Source organism: Pogona vitticeps, chromosome 2, assembly GCF_051106095.1.
Source record: "Pogona vitticeps strain Pit_001003342236 chromosome 2, PviZW2.1, whole genome shotgun sequence".
Lineage (NCBI taxonomy): Eukaryota > Metazoa > Chordata > Lepidosauria > Squamata > Agamidae > Pogona > Pogona vitticeps.
In genome coordinates, this window is record NC_135784.1 from 267,376,747 (window position 1) to 267,396,864 (window position 20,118).

Sequence of the window (20,118 nt, forward strand, 5' to 3'; positions counted from 1 at the left end):
GCGAGTTTCCTTCATTGCGGTGGCCATTTTGGATGCCTCGTTAGTGAGGCAAAACAGCGGTCACCATTTTGTTTTAGCGGCGGCCATTTTGGAACCGCCAATCAGCTGTTCGCTATGCTTTGATCGCGTCCGCGCGATCATCGCATAGCGAAAAAAGCCCATAGGGGCCATCGCTGAGCGAACGCTCCAGCAATGGCCCGGGACCCCTCGTTGTGCTGTTTCATCACATAGCGAAGCGCTCGCTATGCGAGGCACCACTGTAATTTTAAAGCCTTTCCTAGACAGCCCGTAACGGAGGGAAGCCCTGCCAGAAGAGAAGGGTCTCTTTGCCTGCTTGCAGAAGAACCGCCAAGACGGGGCCAGCCTGGCCTCCAGTGGGAGGGAGTTCCTCAGTCTCTGTGGAGCAGCCACAGAGAAGGCCCCTCTCCCGTGATCACCGTCTTTTTTATCCGACTTCTTCCCCCAAACAATGCTTACATTGAATTGTGGCATCTTCTTTTTCTTTCGTCCTTCTCTGATGAACAAAATGCCTGGGAGGTTTAGATCTGGCTCAGGAGGGGTCCCCATTTCTGCCCCTGTCAGCTTCTGAGCGGTGTCTGGATTCGGGGGAGACACGTCGGCCTCGCTGCCCAGCGCCAGGAGCTTCTCGCAAAACCAAAGAGAGTTTGGCGCTTCTCCGGCCTGTGGTTCGGTGTGGAAGTGTCGGAGAGGCCGAGACTCGGAGGAGGAGAAGATGGCCTGTGGTCCAGGAGGCTTTGAGTGAAGGAGACATCCAGCTGGCTGTATGACCAGCGCCCGCATTTCGCCATGGTCAGATCCCGCTCATCCTCCGGTGGGGAGTCACTTGTGTTGCCTGTGATTGGAGATAAGACCACTTTGCCACCCGAGGGTGTCCCTGACTCTGGATTTAAGGCGCAGCTTCGGGAAGAGGCTCTGATTCTCTCTTGGCATCACGTCCAACAGGACTTTTATCCTGAGTGTTTTCCAGACCAACGTTCTCTTTCCCTTCTTTTACGGAGAGCTGTAAGGCGAGAAAAGGACAAACTTAACCTTCACAAACAAGCTGGCTGGATAGCTCAGAGAGTTAGGAACTTGGACAGATAAGCACAGTGTCCAGACAAACATGTAAATGGAGACAGAAGGACCGTATCTCTCCCTAGGATCCTTCTTGGCTCTTAAGATCATCTAACTGGGCCTACCTCTCGGTCCCCTTGCAAACACGACTGATCGGATCATGAGTCAGGGCCTTCTCCGTGAAAGCTCCAAGGTGATGGGGTGCTCTCCCTTGGGAGATGAGGTTGGCCCCCTCCCTTTTATCCTTCTGCCCACAACTGAAGACCCACCTTTTCAGGCAGGCTTTAGCTCGACTTTGAATATGTAACCTGTAAAATTAAGTCCCTGGCTGCTGATTTTTAGCTTTCCAGCTTGTTAGATTGTTTTTTTTTAAGTCAATGAATTTTCTATATTGTGGTGAGGATGATACATTATCATTTAAAATGGTCAATGAAATCAGTACTAAAAACACATTCAAAAACAAGGAGCACAGCAATCCCTTTAAAATTTTTGTATTATTCTTGTATTCATATTATTCTTGTATTCATCTTGTTTGGTTTTGTCTCTTTTCTCCTCGTTTCCTCTTCCTCCCTAGAATTCACATTTATTTTTGTCGTGCTTTCATAAAATTTTGTATTCCTCTTGTCTTCATCTTGTTTGGTTTTGTCTGTTTTCATCAAGGCAATTTTTTTAAAAAATAAAAATAAAAAACAGGTTATCTGGGCTACCCAGAAATCAATAAATGGGTCTGAGGTGGACCAACCTACAGAATTCATCGCCACATGATTGTCTCTCTATTAGGCGAGGATCTCACAGGAGGCGATGCATTGGAACCTGAACTCCAGTTTCTCCAGTCCCACAGGCCAGGTCTTGGATCTTGTCCTATGGCTGGTGAATGTCTGGCTGTGTTGTTCATTTTCAGGAGGTGGCCTGTTTGTTTTGAATGGAATTTAGTGTCGCCGCCAAAACAGAAGCCTCTTTTGCCAGGTGTGACCTCTCGGAGTGGTGCTGGTGGTGGCCTGTAGAAGAACAGCCTTCTTCTTCAGGATCATGGCTTCCAGAGCCCCGTGGCAGTGGCTGCCCTCGGCAGGTTTGGGCCGGCCCTCTCCCGCAATGCCTCCAGCTCAGTCAGAAGAAGATGCAGTGTCTCATCTTCAATCTCTGTCACTGGGATGCTCTGTAAAAGGTCCCTTGAAATTTCCAGAGCTTTCATCCAGACCTCGTCCTGGCCGCTCGAGAAATAGGTTGCCGTTTTTCTCAGGAGGTCCACGCTCCGTTTGGGGCTTTCTTTGACCAGGTGCTGGCAGAGGTCTACAATAATTTTTGTGGAGCTGATGTTGGTTGTCTTACACAGATGCCGAAGCCGTTTTTCTGCCACAAAATCCAGAGCGTGGGAAAAAGCAACTCTGCATGCCTCCGAGACTTTGCAGTTGTGGTCGCTCTGATGGACGAGCAGGGGCGCCAGATTTTGCTTCACCTGCTCCGCAAAAAAGCCGGGCACTGCCATTTGGCCCAGGTAGCCAAGACCGCAAAGAGGTGGAAGGCTGCCCCGCGAACGTGGTCATCCTCGTCAGACAGGAACACTGTGATGTTCCTGCAGATGTCTTTGAAGACAGAGGCCACTTTGCCCCACCTGAGGTGCTGGGGAACGAGGGCCAAGGTGCCCAACACTTCAGCCACCACCGGGGCGTCCCGTAGGTGACCGCAAAGGACTTGAAGGATCACCTTCTTTTGTCCTCTCACCTCAACCGGTGCCCAAAAGAGAAGCCGGCCCAAGCTTCTCAGAGCCATGAGGCGGATGTCCGGCTGCCGGTCTTCGGCTTGTTCCTTCAGGACCGGAAGGAAGGCTCTCAGCCGGATCCTTTTTTGCCGCAGAGTGGAATCACCTCTGTCAAGATTGTGGTTCCCAGGAGCCAGAGCTTTGAGGACCCCGACCTCATCCAGGGAAGGACCCTCTGGATGAGCACACCCTCGGGTATGCCAGTCTGCAGCAGGCACCCGGTCAACATGCGGAGGCCCTCCGGGCGAGTCGCAGGATCCCCATGTGACAACCCCAGACCTACTGGGATATGCCACAGTTTCACTAAGCTGCCACCAACCATTCCCTGTAAGGAGTCACACAGACCAGGAATGGATTTTTAAACAAATAAAAGAACAAGGTTTATTTACATAACACACAGGGAAAATAAAATGATCAAGTGAATAAGATACAGTAACGTGGCTTAGTCTCAATCATACATACACACAGTTTGGTTCACACAGAACACTTAACTTGAAGCACAGACCCTGAACCTATCAGTTCTGGCTAACCATACAGACACCTGAACCTATCAGGTTGGTACTGACTGACACACAGTAGTACCCTGTCTGACACACAGACTCCCACACCAGCTTCTTCTCTCAGCTCTCCTCCAGCTTCTTCTTAACTTCTCCACACAAACTCCACATATATATACAGTACAGCCCCTCCTCCTGATGTCCCGCCTTCCACTCCCCATAGGATGGAACTTTCCCTCCAAACCCATGACAGACAGGTAACATCAGTGCTGTATGTAACACCTCCCCTCTTTATAAGTTGTTTTGTAGGGGGAAAGCTAAAGTGCTTTTCTCCAAAAAACAACCTGTATCCAAAACATACAAAAACATTTATATATTAACATACAATACCATACTTACTTTAGGATAAACATATCAATTAGGCATTTAAACATTTACCATTTACAATACATCAAGTTACCTTTATTCATACAAACCAAGTATGTTTAATAAACAAGTACATTTAACCTTTGGTCACCAAAATATATACATAGTCCATGTTTCTTTCGCCGTCTTCAATCTTCAGGTCTTCTTGACAAGGCGTCAGCAACACAGTTCACTGACCCTCTGACCACCTTCACTTCAAAGTCATAGTCCTGCAGGTTTAAAGCCCACCTCATAAGTTTACTATTGTGGGTTTTCATTGTCTTTAACCATTGCAGTGGTGAATGGTCAGTGCACAGAATAAAATGTCTTCCCCAGATGTAATGCTTGGCCTTCTGGATCACGTAGACTATGGCCAGGCACTCCTTTCCACGGTTGCCAGATGTCTCTCACCTTTCTGGAGTTTCCTACTCAGGTAGGACACTGGATGCTGGTCACCATTCTCATCCTCCTGGCAAAGAACTGCTCCTACCCCGCTGTTAGACGCATCGGTGTAGATGATGAACTCCCAGTCGAAGTCTGGAGCACGCAGCACTGGATAGTTGATGAGGGCCTCCTTCAACCTCTGGAACGCCTCCTCACAGTCGCTGGTCCATGGGATGCGGTCATCAGTCTTCTTCCTCGTCAGATCGGTCAGCGGAGTCGCTATCTCGCTAAACCTCGGGATGAACTTTCTGTAGTAGCCCACCAACCCAAGAAATGATTTTACTTTTTTCTTGGTGTTGGGTCTAGGCCAATCACGAACTGCTTCTATCTTGGCCTCTAGGGGTTTGATCACTCCTCCCCCTACCATGTGACCCAAATATTTTGTTTCTGGGATACCCAGCTGACACTTGCTCTCTTTGCAGGGCCTAGGCCAAAGCACTTCCTCCCCTGGGTCAAAGTGCCTCTCCCTGCCTTCCTGATCATCCCAAGCTTTCTTTCTGACCTTTTGAGCTTGCAGGGTCTCTGCTGCTAGCTCTAGGTTTCTCTTTAGGTCCTTCCTTAAAGAGTCTATATATATCACAACATCTTGTGGGTCATCCTGGGTGATCTGCTCCCAATTTTGTTTGATTAAATCAAGGGGCCCTTTCACCCTTCTCCCAAACAAGAGTTCAAACGGACTGAACCCGGTACTGGCTTGTGGCACTGATCGATAAGCAAACAAAAGGGATTGCAGCTTCTGGTCCCAATTGTTTGGATTCTCTGCCAGGTAAGCCCTAATCATGCGCATTAGAGTCCCATTGAACTTCTCCGTTAACCCATTACTTTCAGGGTGATAGGCAGTGGTTTCCTTGTGTTTAATTCCACAGATTTGCCATAACCGTTTCATGAGCTTCGATGTAAACGATGCGCCCAAATCTGTGATTATTTCTGAGGCAAATCCCATCCTGGACATATACCCCACCAAGGCATCTGCCACTGTGTTAGTTTCAATGTTAGTCAAGGGAATGGCTTCAGGGTACCTCGTGGCATGGTCCACAATGGTGAGAATGAACCTGTTCCCCCTCTTTGTGGCCTTGGGCAAAGGTCCCACAATATCCACCCCTATGCATTTGAACGGAGTGTCAATCACAGGCAAAGGCCACAACTTTGCTTTGGTCCTGTCGCGGCTATTCCCCTGCCTTTGACACACATCACATTGTTTACAGAACTCTTTGATCTGCTTCCCTATTTCAGGCCAGTAAAAATTCTGTGTGATTCTCTGCTGTGTTTTGTTCACCCCTAAGTGCGCAGCAAACATGTCAGAGTGCCCCCTTTGTAAGATCATGGGGCGATACTTTTCAGGTACCACTAGCTGACTTCTGATCCCATCTCCCCCTTTTGAGATATTCCTCAGGGTCTCTCTATATAAAATCCCCTTTTTCTCTAGAAATCTCACTGGGGTTTCAGGTGTTAGCTGGGCGTCTGTCACCTGTTCAAAACACTTTTGGAGAGTGGCGTCTGCCTTTTGCTCTTGGCCAAATCTGCTGTCTGTGGTTAAGGTTTCCACCACAGCCTCTGAACTTCCCCCACCTGCTTCCGTCTCGGGCTCATCAGTACCCCCCTGAACTGTCCCCGTGGTGGCTTGTGAACGTGTAATCACTAGCACCCGTTTCACATGTTCAGCCAGGTCATTTCCCACGAGCACGGCTGCTGGCAGAGTCGATGAAATCGCTAGCCGCCAAACTCCCCTCCAGCCTTGAAAGTTCACAGGTATCTCCGCTACTGGCAGCGAGATCACCTGTCCCTCAATCCCTGCCACCTTTATGCTCTCATTCGGGATTATATACTCCCTAGGAATAATATCTGGATGGCCCAGGGTCACCTGGGAACAAGTATCCCTTAACCCCCGATACTGATGGTCAAGTATTCCTACGTCCACCCCTGCTGTTTCAAACAACTGAGAATCTGTTCTCACTAGCAAGCAGCGCTTGACCTCCACAAGAGGACCATTTTCCTCAGCCTGATCAGCAGATGTAACTGTTCCAGATTGAGTCGCCATGGCAACAGGCTCCCTCTGTGGCAAGGAGCTTTGCTCTTTCTGGACACAGAACACAGCTTTTGGCTTGGTTCCACTCAAATCATGAGGCACAATTCCTTTTAGCTGCTTTAATTTCTCACACTCTGAGATTAGATGGCCCTTTCCTTGACAGAAATAACATTTTCTGCTGTACTTGGAGTCTTTCTCATCTGGTTTGGGTTTTCCCTCCAAAATCTGAGGTCTTGGTTTCATGTCTGAGGGCTTCCCTTCACCATGGGCCCCTCCCCCTTGCTGGTTTTTCCCTGGTCCCTGAGAGTACTTGCTGTAGGTTTCTTTGGGTTTACCTATCGATTTCCCCTCAGCACCTAAGGGCTTTCTTATTTGGGAAATAAAATCTGCGATCTCGGCTGCTTCTGCCACAGATTTCGGTTTCCTTTCCCTCACCTGGAACTTCAGTTCCCCATGCAGGACTGAATAGAACTGTTCCAGCGCTATCAGGTCTTTGAGCTGCTGGTAGGTCTCTGTTCCCTCCTGAGATAGCCATTTCTCTAGCAGCCTCACCAATTGGGCCCCCACTTGGGTAAAAGTCTGCTCTGGTTTCTTTGTGAGGGACCTGAATCTCTGCCTCAGCTGTTCCGCATTTATCCCATGTCTGGCAAACACCAGTTTTTTAAATTCTGCAAAATCTTTCATCAGTTCCTCTGGCATCTCTGCATAGACTTCTGCCAGGCTGCCACTGATTAAAGATCGCATGATGGTCATCTTCTCAGTTTCCCTTACTGAGAAGTCCACAAACGCTCTTTCCACTAGGGAAAAGAACACCTCAGGACAATCTCCCTTGTGGTACACAGGGAATTTCTTCAGGTCAGCTTTAGACAATTGGCCTCCCTCAGAATCCCTATTGTTATTATTGTTCTGATTCATCAGTTCCAATTTTCTTAACTCAAACGCCATTTTCTCTCTCTGCAATTCCATTTCCATTCTCTGTCTCTCTAATCTTTCTTCTTTTTCAAATTGCCTTTGTTTCTCTCTTTCCCTTTCCTCCATTTCCCTCACCCTCAGTTCATGCTGTTGGGCTAGGAGTATTTTCCTGAGTTCTGGGTTCTGTTCTCCCGTGCTGTCACCCTGCACTGAGCCAAATTCATCCTCAGAACCTTGGTCAACCTGGGGGTCTTTCACTTCACCCATTTCTGCCATTTGGCTTCGAGTCAAGGGCATAATCCCCCCCCCAGAACAGGCTGCTTTCAAAAGTCAAGCCTCAAAATAAAGCGACCACTTTTTTTTTCTTTTGCCTCAGAACCAGCTTTCTATAGATTACTGCTGTTCTTCAGCACTAACTTGCAACTGTTGCAAGCCAGAGTCTACCCCCTCTGCTAGGCCTCTCAGCAGGCAGGCTAGATCACTTCTACTTCACACAGTTTTGCCTCAGCCTTTTTCCCGCCAAAACAGGTTGCCTCAGAGCTCCCTAATCTAGTCCCCAGTTGGCACATTCTTCCACTAGCGCACCTCCCCGTGAGGTACGCCTAGAAGATTACCTACGCGCCCTCAGATTGTCCCTGACTAGACCCCCCTTGCTCTGGGCACACTTGCCAAGGCTTTGCTGGACCACTGGACAACTGGACCAGTCGTATCCCACACGCTGGACACCAATCAATGTGACAACCCCAGACCTACTAGGATATGCCACAGTTTCACTAAGCTGCCACCAACCATTCCCTGTAAGGAGTCACACAGACCAGGAATGGATTTTTAAACAAATAAAAGAACAAGGTTTATTTACATAACACACAGGGAAAATAAAATGATCAAGTGAATAAGATACAGTAACGTGGCTTAGTCTCAATCATACATACACACAGTTTGGTTCACACAGAACACTTAACTTGAAGCACAGACCCTGAACCTATCAGTTCTGGCTAACCATACAGACACCTGAACCTATCAGGTTGGTACTGACTGACACACAGTAGTACCCTGTCTGACACACAGACTCCCACACCAGCTTCTTCTCTCAGCTCTCCTCCAGCTTCTTCTTAACTTCTCCACACAAACTCCACATATATATACAGTACAGCCCCTCCTCCTGATGTCCCGCCTTCCACTCCCCATAGGATGGAACTTTCCCTCCAAACCCATGACAGACAGGTAACATCAGTGCTGTATGTAACACCCCAAACGAGCCCCAGGACTTCAGTTGCTCCGGGAGAGAGTACAGGAGCTGGGGAAACGCGTTGTGCACCATCGCCTCCATGTGCAGCCCCAAGAGCACTTCATACATGGCACAGGTGGCCTTGAGGTGTTTTACTCCCACTTCCTCCTCAAGCTCTTCACGGCCAGAGCCGGAAATGGTCCTCAGGATGGATGACCGGGTCATGACGGACAGCAGCTTCGGGAGGATCAGCAAGGCCAGGGATGGGTCCCCACCTAAGTGCCTCCAGATCCTGCTGGTCCCACAGGCCAGTGGAAGGCGTTGGCGGAGGAGGTGACTCACGAAGGTGTCCAGGTGCTGGTGGGCCAGGGTGGAGACACCTCCATCAGGACCTCCTCCAAGCCATACTGCGTGGTGGTCGGCAGGTGGATGAAGATAAGGTCCATGAGCCCTGGGATCTGGCTCTTTATCGTATCCCCATGGTTTTGGACTAGGGTGAGCATCCAGCAACCCCCAGCCCTGGGACAGATGGGGATCCTGGAGGCAAGGTCTTCCAGGAGGGCTTCCGTGAAGTCTAGCACCTGATCCTCAGGGAGGTGGGTGCTCACCACCTTAGCCAGTGTGGCCGAGGCCCCAGTCAGATCAGGGGGAATTCCGCTTGCAGATCACAGAGGGCGGAATCCAATTCTTTCTCTTCATCCTCTGTGATTCTTGACTGGCCTTGAATGCACACCAAGTGGCTGATACCCTTGGCCGCCCATCACCAGCACTCGATGGAGCTCTCCCAGGTATAGGGGGCTAGAAGGATCACCCGGCCACCATAGGCGTTCAGATTTTCTCCATCCGGAAGACCTGCAGTGACCTGGAAGGCAGCCAGCACCTGGCAACTGGCCTGCAGGGCCCTCTCTCGGATCCACTCGGATCGTGTCAGCCAGGGCTCCATCACCTGGATCATTTCCTCACTCGTCTCTGAGGTTGGATCTTCCTTCACGAGGACCTGGATGAGCTTCCCCATAGCTTCCATGGAGCTGGTGTACTTGATCTCTACGTCGGAAGCCTCCTGCTCCATCCTGGCCCTCTTTTTCAGGCGCTCCAGGGGAGGGGAAACAGGCACCTGGTGATGAGAGCCAGCAGACCCTGGAGGTCTTCAGCTGGCAGGCACGGCTTGAGTTGGCTGACAGAGACTACAGCTGTGATGGCTGTCGGGCAAAGGGAAGTTTCAAAGAAGCGTTCCCTTCCAAGGAAGCCCAACAAATTGTCCAGGATCTCTTCCTTGCAGCCCAGCCGGAAGCTGGCATTCTGGGCTTCGTGGACGGTGTTGTAAATGTCTGTCATGCTTTTGCAGAATGTCAGTTCCAGGTGGGTGCCCTTGTTCTCAGCGGTGACACCCAGGAGTTGGCAGCTGGCCCTGTAATGGCCGAGGGCTCGCCTCAGGATGCCCGTCCCCGCCTCCAGCGACAAGATCTCTTTCGGGGCCTGGAGGGCGATCTGGCCGTAGATGAAAACCAGGGCTTGGTGGAGCTGGCCTCGCCCACTATTGTGGTCATTTGTCTGGTGGGCGAGAGGGGCAGCCATCCCAGCTATGCAGTCCTCTAATGTGGCCAGAGTGAGGCCCAAATGCCCCGCAGCAGAGAAGGAAAGGATCTTGGCCACTTTCTCTATCTGTGCTGCTTCCCGGAAATCAGATTTTTCCACCAGCACCTTCAGCCTGCCCTGAACGAATGCCTGGTCCTTGCAACAGGCCAGCGACACTCCCAGCACTTTATAGAGGAAGCTCTTTTCCGGGGACCCATCGGTGTAACTGGACCTCTGGTCTTCCAGTTTGATGATGACATTTTGGGTCCACCCATCATCCTCTATGATCTTCAAGGTTTTCCTCAGCAACTGCAGAAGCTTCTGCTTCCATTCTGGCTGGCTCGCTCTCGGGACTTCTGCCTGGCAAAATCCCTAGATCTCCGGGATCTCCTCTGCCCACAGCTGAACCACGGCTTTGTTGATGTCGGCACGTAGGGCGTGCAGAAGTTGGAGGGCCCAGAACCCTCTCTGGCTACGACGGGCAGCCGAGCCCAGAAGCCGCGCAAGGAGCTGCTGTGGACTTGGAAGTTTTACTCCTCCTTGGCAAGACCCGAGGTACAGCCTGGATCCTTCCGGCCGAAGGGCAGCCAGCTCCTTCAGGTGCCTGCAGAGTGGTGTCAGAGCAGGAGTGTATTTCTCTGCCACCACAAGGGACAAGAGCTTCGGCCACAGAACTTTATTCCTTCCTGGGGCCGAAGTGTTCAGGTGATCAATCATGTTCATGGCTGGTCCTTGGGAAAGGACCTCCTCTTCTTTGCCAGTCAGGACTCTGACAGAGTCATGGCCGTCTACAAGCATCGCTTCCATCATCAGGAGACTGATCGGCTAACCAGTCTCTCTCTCTACTGGAAACAGTAAAGTGATGGGGCAAAGGGTGTGTGAGGAGGGGAAGGCTGGTTTTGCTATTGTGACAGGAGATGATGACTCATACTGACCAGGGAGGCTGCTGGCCTGGGGACTCCTTTCATGGTAAAAAAGTGCCACCAGTTGATCTCTTTCCTAATTATATCTCCTATGAAAGACTGAGGTCCATTCAAGACTTCACGTTGAAATAAAAACAGGTTTATTGGTTTTTAGGTTATTTCAGGAATGGTTCTTACGCACATTCTTAAAGTTACACAAAGCTTCAGAATTTTCCCTTTCACCCCTTCTATCTTAACTAATAGACCTTTGGTCTAGATGGGTGGGATAAAATTTTAATTAATAAACAAACAAATAAACAAACAAGTATCTCTCATTTGGTTGCAGCTTTTATATATGTAATCTCTTCTATCTTAACTAATACCAGTCACGCTCTGACTCTCCACTCCCTGCACACTCTCTCTGCCTCAAAATTTAAACGATCCTCCTTCCTCTTCCAAACTTTTATTCCCTCCACACTGATTTATAACAGAAAAAAAAAATCCACTCTGGGTTCTCTTATGTACTGGACTGCCCAGCATTTTGGTCGCTGTCTAGCATGCCTTGGTTTCTGTTAAGGACTGTGCTGGAGAGACCATTTTCCTCTCAGACCTGCGTTTCACGAGCAGGGAGACGGCACCTGGAAGGGATGGGGGAGAACGGGATGTGAAAAACAGAGGTTTATGAGAGGGAATCCTGGAATTAAGCATTTTTTTTTTAAAAAAAGGTACCTTGGGTCCTTTTTTAAGGAGAAAGCCAGGGTCAAGCCTATTTTAAATAAATAAATAAATTCGCACTTAGTCAGAAAACCAAGCAGCTTCCATCGGAATTCACAGTAATCCTGTAACACAGCACAAGGCAAAACCGCCACCTCAGTTTCATTAGCCATTTCACTTGCCACATGAAAATAAAAACCTTGCCCAGTGGAAATTGAACCCTGAACTCAACTGTTAAAGCCAAAACTGCCAGTCAGGAAAAACAATCACATTTGGCCACAGATGGCAAACTAAAGATCAGAGATACGCCCTTGTTCTGTGCCATCATGTTTTACAGTGGCCCTACGGATGAGTGGCCCCCCAAAGGCCCCGTCCTCAGCATCCTGGCTCAGCTCTTGCAAACTCAAGCCTGTGGTTTCTTTTAGGGAGTCCGTTCATCTCGTATGGGGGGGGTCTTCCTCTTTTCCTGCTGCCTTCCACCTTTCCCCACATGATGGTCTTTTCCAGAGAACCCTGTCTTCTCATGATCCACCCAAAGTAGGACAGCCTCAGTGTCATCATCTTCGCCTGCGGAGATTGCTCAGGCATGATTTGATCTAAGAGTCGCTTGTTGGGTCTTTCTGGCCGTCCAGTGTAACCACACAGCTCTCCTCCAGCTCCAGCTTTCAAATCTGGTGTTTCGACTCATTCCATCCCGGATTCATGAACGGCTCTTGGCCAGGCCGCCTCCTCTTCTTGTCATTTTACCACCTTTTCGGTGATCATGCCATGGACCCAACAATGCCTTCTTTGCATTTCTCTTGGCATGTCTGAGATTGATAAGAAAAGGATTCTGCATTCAGTGGGCAAATCAAACTGGATCCAAGTATTTCAAAGAATGCTTGTAAGGGGTGGGAAAGAGATCTAGGGTTCCAGAATGGATTTTCCTATATTAAGTGGGAGTTCTGGAGGGCAATGGATTTAGAAACAGCAACATGTTGTCAGTGGCTCATTTATAAAGCCTTAGAATCTCCTGTGTGGTCAGTTCCCTGACTGAATACCTTTAGTATCTCAATGCAATTCCCCTTTTCTAAGGAGATAGTGGTGTTAGTCTGTTGCAGCAAAAATAAACAACAGTCCTGTTGCATACTGAAAGATGAAATTCCTAATTCAACATACATATACATATTCTGTAAGGGTAACAAATTTTATTTGCCATATGAGGACCGCACTCTACAAAAAGTTGTATGTATTAAAACTTGTTAGTCTTCAACAAGACCCAAGAATCTTTGTTTTCTTTACTAACCTAAGTATACAACCATTTCAGGATCCTGTCTTTTGTCAGCTGGCTAAGAGTAAAACCAACGCATAATGGAATCTGGCCGTTTCTTTGAATCAAATATTTGCATAAGCTTTCAGTGTTCCACCATCTTCTCTGAGCATAGTAGAAATTACATGAGGCAGCTTCTCCCAATCAGGTGCCTTCCAGATGTTTTACAATTATCACCACCTCAACCTGTACGGATGGGGATGATGGGATTGACAGACCAACACATTTGGAAGATGCCTATTGGTGACAGCTGACATAGGACTTAATAAATCATGATGTGGTGTTGTTCATCTGAGATTGTATTTACCTAATTTTCAGACCTGCTGAGGACCAGATTTTTTTTATTATGTCCTTATATATAAAACCATAGAATTAAAAGAGGCTGCACTTTATTTTTCACATGACTATATTCCTAATAGTCATCTTAATATTTATTCCAGATGTTAGGTTGCCATTCTCAGCTCACCATTGTCAGTGCTGGTTTGGTTTGATGGGACTTAAGGGTCTAAGAACATCTGGAAGGCTGCACTTTGACCATTCCTGCTATAATCCAAGTTCAGTTGGGAATGATGGCACAACTGTAACATTGCTGGAGAGGGGCAATTTCAAAGTATCTCAATTTTTTTTTTCTGGAATAAATATCTCTGTTAATAACACCCCTCCTTCCTTTGGAGAGGAACCTGATTGGAGAAGAGTACAGTATAGTTTTTCTGTGAATTCACACTTTTAAAAAGTTTTTAACCCCTGTAGGCTTCTGTAGCAGCATTTCAACATATGTTGCCAAAGGAGTTCTTTTACTAAGGAGATTTTCCTGTACTAATCTGCTTAGTCAATATCTCAGTGTTCTGCATATGTATGTTGAATTAGTAATTTTGTCTTTAAATATGCAATAAGGAATTCTAGTGCTGCTCTCACTGTATTCCTGTCTTGATGTGTCAGTGGAGTGGCTCCAGCTAAGTGACTACTTCTGGGGAAAACAGTGGTGTAAGTTCCTGCAGAAAGCCATTTATTACAGTACTGCTGAACTGCTGCTCAAGACCAAGTCTGCTGACTCACGTAATCACATTAGAAACATTATAATGTTGAGACTGTCAGTGAACTGACAACACTGGACTTACGAATCTAGGCTAAATTGTACTGCAATGGGTTTGTTTAGTCCAGATTTAACCCTAAATAACGACCACTTTAAATATATTGAAAGTATAAAATATTGCAAATGTCCTTTTTTTTCTGTGCTACTCTGTCTTCAAATACACCATAAACAAACTGTTGTGGACAACAGGATTCTTTTGAAGTACTTCCAGATGAGGAGCTCCTATTTCAACCAGCCAAAAGAATTATGAAACGAGATGGGCGATTTTGGGAAAATCATTGTCTCTATTGGCCTGGATTGCCTTATGGGATGTTATGAAGATAAAATAAGGGTGTAGCTAACTAGGTATCTTGGGCTCATTAGATATAATTGGGATCTAAGTATATAGGTAGATGGATAGACAGACAGATAGATAAGATTAAATAGCCAGCTCATAATTCATATTAATGTCAAAAGTAGAAATATAAAATACAAAAATATGTTTGAGATAGCTGCAGAAATACAGCTTATCTAAAACAAAATGTACTCTGAGCTACAGGTCCTGTTCGGGTCCTGTGGAGACCTTCTTGCACAGCCCTGGAAGGCAGCCCATCTAGGAGAAGGAAAACTCTGATTTCAACCCCCCACTGAGGTGCTGCCATTGTCGCCCATGCCATGAGTAGGTGGGACTCCTTCGGCCCTGGAAGGCAGCCCATCTAGGAGAAGGAAAATTCTGATTTCAAACCTCCACTGCCTTGTGGCTATATTCACTGATGGAAAAGGCTTCAGGAGTTAACCTAGAGGCAAAATCCGGAGCTGGAGTCCCGGAGGCAGTTCATGTCATTTTGGCAACTCCTGCGATGTCGCTAGAACCAGTTGTATTGGCTCTTGCCTTTCCATTGGATTATTTCAGTGATGTGGAGAGGGGGGATTTGCTGCTTGGGTAACAACCTATCCTCCATATTATTTTACCCAGGCTTTGTGCCCTGGAGAGAACACTCCAGCTTTGCATACAGCATCAAAACACTAGACGCTGTTCCAAGTCCTCCATACAGAGCACGTTACCATAGTCTGTTGAGACTGAAGGATGCCTATGAATGATGAATGTACTTCACCAAAGGCCAGGTTTTGTGGGCTAGGTAAAAATGAACCAGATGAAGAGTGGGGACCAAGGCATGACCAACTCCAGCTAGATGGTCTCTAGTTCAGAAAACGGACTGGAGAGCTCCATTTCCAAAGCAAAAATAGATCTGCCATGAAGGAAACTGAGCCATCACCCTGGTTTATCAATTCACAGTCTGTCACCTGAACTCTTTCTCTCTTTTGCCTAACAGATTTGATACTGAGAGACCAGGTTGGGAGAAGGGGATGGGGAGACACTCCCGAGAAGGAAGCCTGAGGATGTGGGATAGATAAGTTCATGTCAACAGTTTGGGTCACTAAATGGGCTGCATAAGAATGTGTGTTTTTTTAAAAAAGGGATGCTGCACTTCTAAGGACATATTTATAAAAGTTTCAAAATTGTAATTCAGTGGCTGTTTTCATATATTTTACTCACATTTTTTAATATTGTACCATATTTTAAATCACATCTTAAAAAAAACATTTTGGAAGTTGCCTTGAGTAAATAAATAAACAAATATTTCATTTGTTCTAGAAATCACTACCTCCCATATGCTTTCTATGAAACTGGGACAGAGCCAGGTTTAAACAAATACCTACTGCCATCATGCATTGTTGAAGCGCCTCCAAAATAAGACCATATGCCCTTATAATAATTAACTTTCTATTGGATGGAGATTCCCTCTTGAGCTTACTGGAATATTTTCAGTATGGAGCCTTCTTGTCAAACACCAACTGGGCCTACGTAAAATAGGCTGAGAAATCTTCATATCTTCACTGTATGTTATAAAGGATTTCCTTTTATACACTCCACAAGGTCAAAAAGCAACATCAAAAGCAAAAACTCTTTCTGGGACCATGTCTTGTGTGCTGGGAATTACCACACACAGTCAAAAAGCGGGTGACTCATACCTGCTGTTTCTTGACTCTAGGTTAAGCCAGGAACATAAATTATGTCAGTCTGCTCAAGTAAATTTTACTCTGATAACAGCTGAATTGAGTTATGTGGAATGCTTTATTTTACACAACAACTGTGGGAGTATATGAAATCAAGTCATCTGTCAAGAAGATATTTTAAGGGTGAAGTGTGAGATAAGGCAGTACACAATGTCTACACATGGCTATACATTGCCCCTTTTTGTTCTGCCTTAAAGGCCACATAATTGTCAAAGATGAAATGATATCCCAATTCACATAATGCTATCACTCTACTTCATTCAGTGAAAGACTCACAGGTGATTAAAACAGTACTGCTGGTTCTGGCAACGTCTTTAAATGTTCCCTGAATGCAGGTGGGGAAAGGCACTTTTTTGGAATATATCTCTTACAGTCTCTTGACAAAGCATTTAGATAAGATGAAATATCTGTGAAGATTCTCAGTCATCCAGGTGTGGTTATCAGGAAGTTGAGTCATAGCAACTGGCCTTCTTTCTTGTTAAGTTCAACCTAACAAGAGAGAAGACCAGTTGCCATGACTCAACTTCCAGATAAGATGACGATGATTATATTCCTAGGTTCCAATCATTAGTTTGTTTTCCTAAATATTGAAGTGAAACTACATAAAGCTATGACTTTAATGTAACAAGGGATACCTTCAGTTCTTCTGTGATGTAACAGCAGTTTTTAAGCTACTTTTATTATTAGAAAGTGCCGTCACTAAATGCTCAAGTGCTATGCATTGTCTTGATGTCTCCTGCCCTGTTGAGATGGCAAAGAAGTGGTCAGAATGAGTGCGCACATTGCAGGTCAGTGGCTTGTTACATTTCTCCTGTCCCTAATAAAGAAAATGAACTATTCTAGTTTTTTAAATGTAACTGTAATAGTAGCTAAGTGAACAGTTGCTTTTAGGTGCCATCAAGTCAGAACTAATGTATAGCAACCCTAATCCTCAGTCCTAGTGCATCACTCTGATCACTACACCACCCTATGTACCCTAACTGATCCATAGCAGGTGCTAAACAGTCAACTGCTTTTTAAAAAAGCAGTGTTCCAAATTCTGAAGCACACTATACACTGTTTGCATTCAGAGTAATAGTATGATGTTACAGTTCTTCTGCAGAACAAGCATTGGAACTGGTAGCAACATGTGTGAAGTCACTTAGTTCTCTGGGCTGAGGTTTAACTTTAGTCTTGCACTCCCTGGCCCACCCCTTACTTCCTAATTTTATAACATTGATTCATTTTGGATATAGAAGACATGTGCAATTAGTGTTGCATTTTAATACAAAGATTGCTGATATGGGTTAACACTGAACTCAGTTTTCTGACATTTGATTTTTATTCACATTGTTCAGACCATACAATTTCAGACTGTACGATTTCAGACAATAGCCACAAAGATTAAATCTCTGCATACAGCAACTAGAGAAAGTGTAACTGATTCTCTCTCTCTCTCCCCCCCCCCTGTGTTTCTGTGTCTGTCTCTCTGTTTGTGTCAGTATGTCTGTGTGTGCATCTGTGCTTATATCAGGAACTTGACACACAGGGATGACTCACACAAAAATGCTGGCAGCTCCCTCCCTCCTCCCATCTCTGTGCCCAAGGTACATGCAATGCTTTTTGAAAATAAGTTTAAATATGATCAACTGTAATGCAGAGATGTTTATTCATGTACTTGCCGATAAAGTGTTCTTTCTCTTAAAAGAAATTGTAGCAACCAAATACAAAATGTTATTTTTATTTCACAAAATGAAATGTAATTGTTTAGAGCTTTCTCGACAAGAGCACTTTGTAACCAAAGAAAAATATAGTGAAATCTACTGTGTTTAATGACACAATATCTTTAGATTGCTTTTGGTTTTGAACATTGCCATTCCAGCACAAATTCAGAATGAGGTGCCCTGAAGACCCAGCCTCCGGCTTTGTGGGTCCACTTTTCTGTAATGAACTTAGCTATAGAGGGGCCCTGTGAATGGAGAGAGGGTAGATTGTTTGGGGTTTTTCATGGAGTTGGTAAAGCCAATCCTAGAAGATATTTATTTATTTAATTTATATGCCACCCTTCTCCCTATAGTGGATTCCAAGTGGCTCGTGATCAGGTGAAAAAACAATATTACTAATGGTGTACTGCTTTCATGGTTTTCTAGGTAAAGAGTACTCAGAAGTGTCTTACTATTCCTGTCTTCAGGAGGGCAAGTACACCCTCTTTGAATTCTATGGTTTTATTTAACAGGATGTATTAAAAATCATCTGGTCCTTAGTAGGTCTGAAAATTAGGTAAATACAACCTCAGATGAACAACAACACATGACATATTACACCGTGTCATGATTTATTTTACAAAAGGAAAGCCAAAACGGAGAAGCCATGTGTGAAAAACTAAGTACATCCTTATTGTTTCCATAGGAATCAAGAGGCAAAGTAGCAGCCAGGTACTGCTAACCAAATGCCTTGGGTAACTGATCATCAGCAAGTGTGACTACCTCTATAAAAACCACAGTTTCAGCAGTTTGCTGGTCTGGAGCATTCAGGTGTGTATTAACACACTGCCAAAGAGGAAACACATCAGCAATGATTGTAGAGAAGGAATTGTTGCTGCCCAACAGTCTGGGAAAGGTTCTAAGGTCATTTCCAAACATTTTAAAGTCCAGCATTCTACAGTGAGGAAGATTATTCACAAGTGCAAAACATTCAAGACAGTTGCCAGTCTTCCCAAGAGTGGACATCCAAGCAAATTCACCCCAAGTTCGGACCGTGCTAAGATAAACTGCAACCCCCCCAAGAGCTACATCTAAGACTCTACAGGCTTCAGTTAGCATGTTTAAAATTAAAGTTCATGACAATACAATTAGAAATACACTGACCAAGTATGGTTTGTTTTAAAGGGTTGCCAGAAGAAAGCCTGTTCTCTCTAAAATGAACATGACAGCACAGCTTAGGTTTGCCAAATTGCATCTGGACAAACCACAAGACTTCTGGACAATGTCCTTTGAACAGATGAGACCAACGTGGAGATGTTTGGTGTAATGCACAGTGTCACATTTGGTGAAAACCAAACACAGCCTATCAGCACAAACACCTTATACTTACTGTCAAGCATGGTGGTATGGGGCGATGATTTGGTCTGGTTTTGCAGCCACAGGACCTGGGCACCCTGCAAGCATGGACTTGACCGTGAACTCCTCTGTATGCCAAAGTATTCCAGATTCAAATGTGAGGCCAAATGCGTCTGACAGCTAAAGCTTAGCCAAAAACTGGATCATGCAACAGAACAATGATCCCAAGCACACCAGCAAATCTACAAGAGAATGGCTGAAAAAGAAAAGAATCAAGGTGTTGCAATGGCCCAGTCAAAGTCCAGCCCTCAACCCAATTGAAATTCTATGGCAGGACCTTACAAGAGGTGTGTATAAACAAATGCCTGTAAGCCTCAATGAACTGACGCAACATGGTAAAGAAGAGTGGGTCAACATTCTTCCACAACAATGTGAGAAAACAGATAAAGTCATACAGAAAACACTTGCTTCAAGTTATTGCTGCTAAAGGTGGCTCTACAAACTATTGAATCATGAGGTGTACTCAGTTTTTCACACATGGCTTCTCCATTTTGGCTATATTTTTGTGAAATAAATCATGACACAGTGTAATATGTCATGTTTTGTTGTTCATCTGAGGTTGTATTTACCTACTTTTCAGACCTGCTAAGGACCAGATGATTTTTTTTTATTATGTCCTGATATGTAAAACGATAGAACTCAAAGAGGCATACAGTACTTTCTTTTTCACATGACTTTAAAAACATAATGGGAATATTTATATGTCCTTTGGCTGCCTATATTTGCTCTTTTGATCACTTAAGGTCCTCTACAGAGCTTGGAAACATTTTTTTTAAACCAGCTCTCTCAGAATTCCCCAGGCTTGTTGGAGTGTTCTATGGACTGGGTCTCTCTGTATTAGTGCTGTCTATTTGTCCAAACACAGTGTCAGCTCTTTGTGAAAAAGAGTGCAGAAACAATTACGCATGACCAAACAAAGAGCATAACACTAGCTCTAGTTTCTCTGCAAGGAAAGACCAGCATTTTACAAAGGGTGCATAATACCTACACTTTCCTTCCTTTTTTTAATCTACACAAGAAAATA

At 45.6% G+C, this 20,118-nt stretch overlaps 1 long non-coding RNA gene across 1 annotated transcript in view; it reads right to left on the reverse strand.

The window, feature by feature from the left end:
* Positions 1 to 3,186: 3,186 nt before the first annotated feature.
* LOC144587038 (uncharacterized) overlaps positions 3,187 to 20,118 on the reverse strand; it is a 169,679-nt gene continuing 152,747 nt past the window's right edge. The window contains exon 2 of the long non-coding RNA XR_013542187.1: positions 3,187 to 3,612. This is a non-coding gene — a long non-coding RNA (uncharacterized LOC144587038). The remainder of the gene's footprint in view (positions 3,613 to 20,118) is intronic.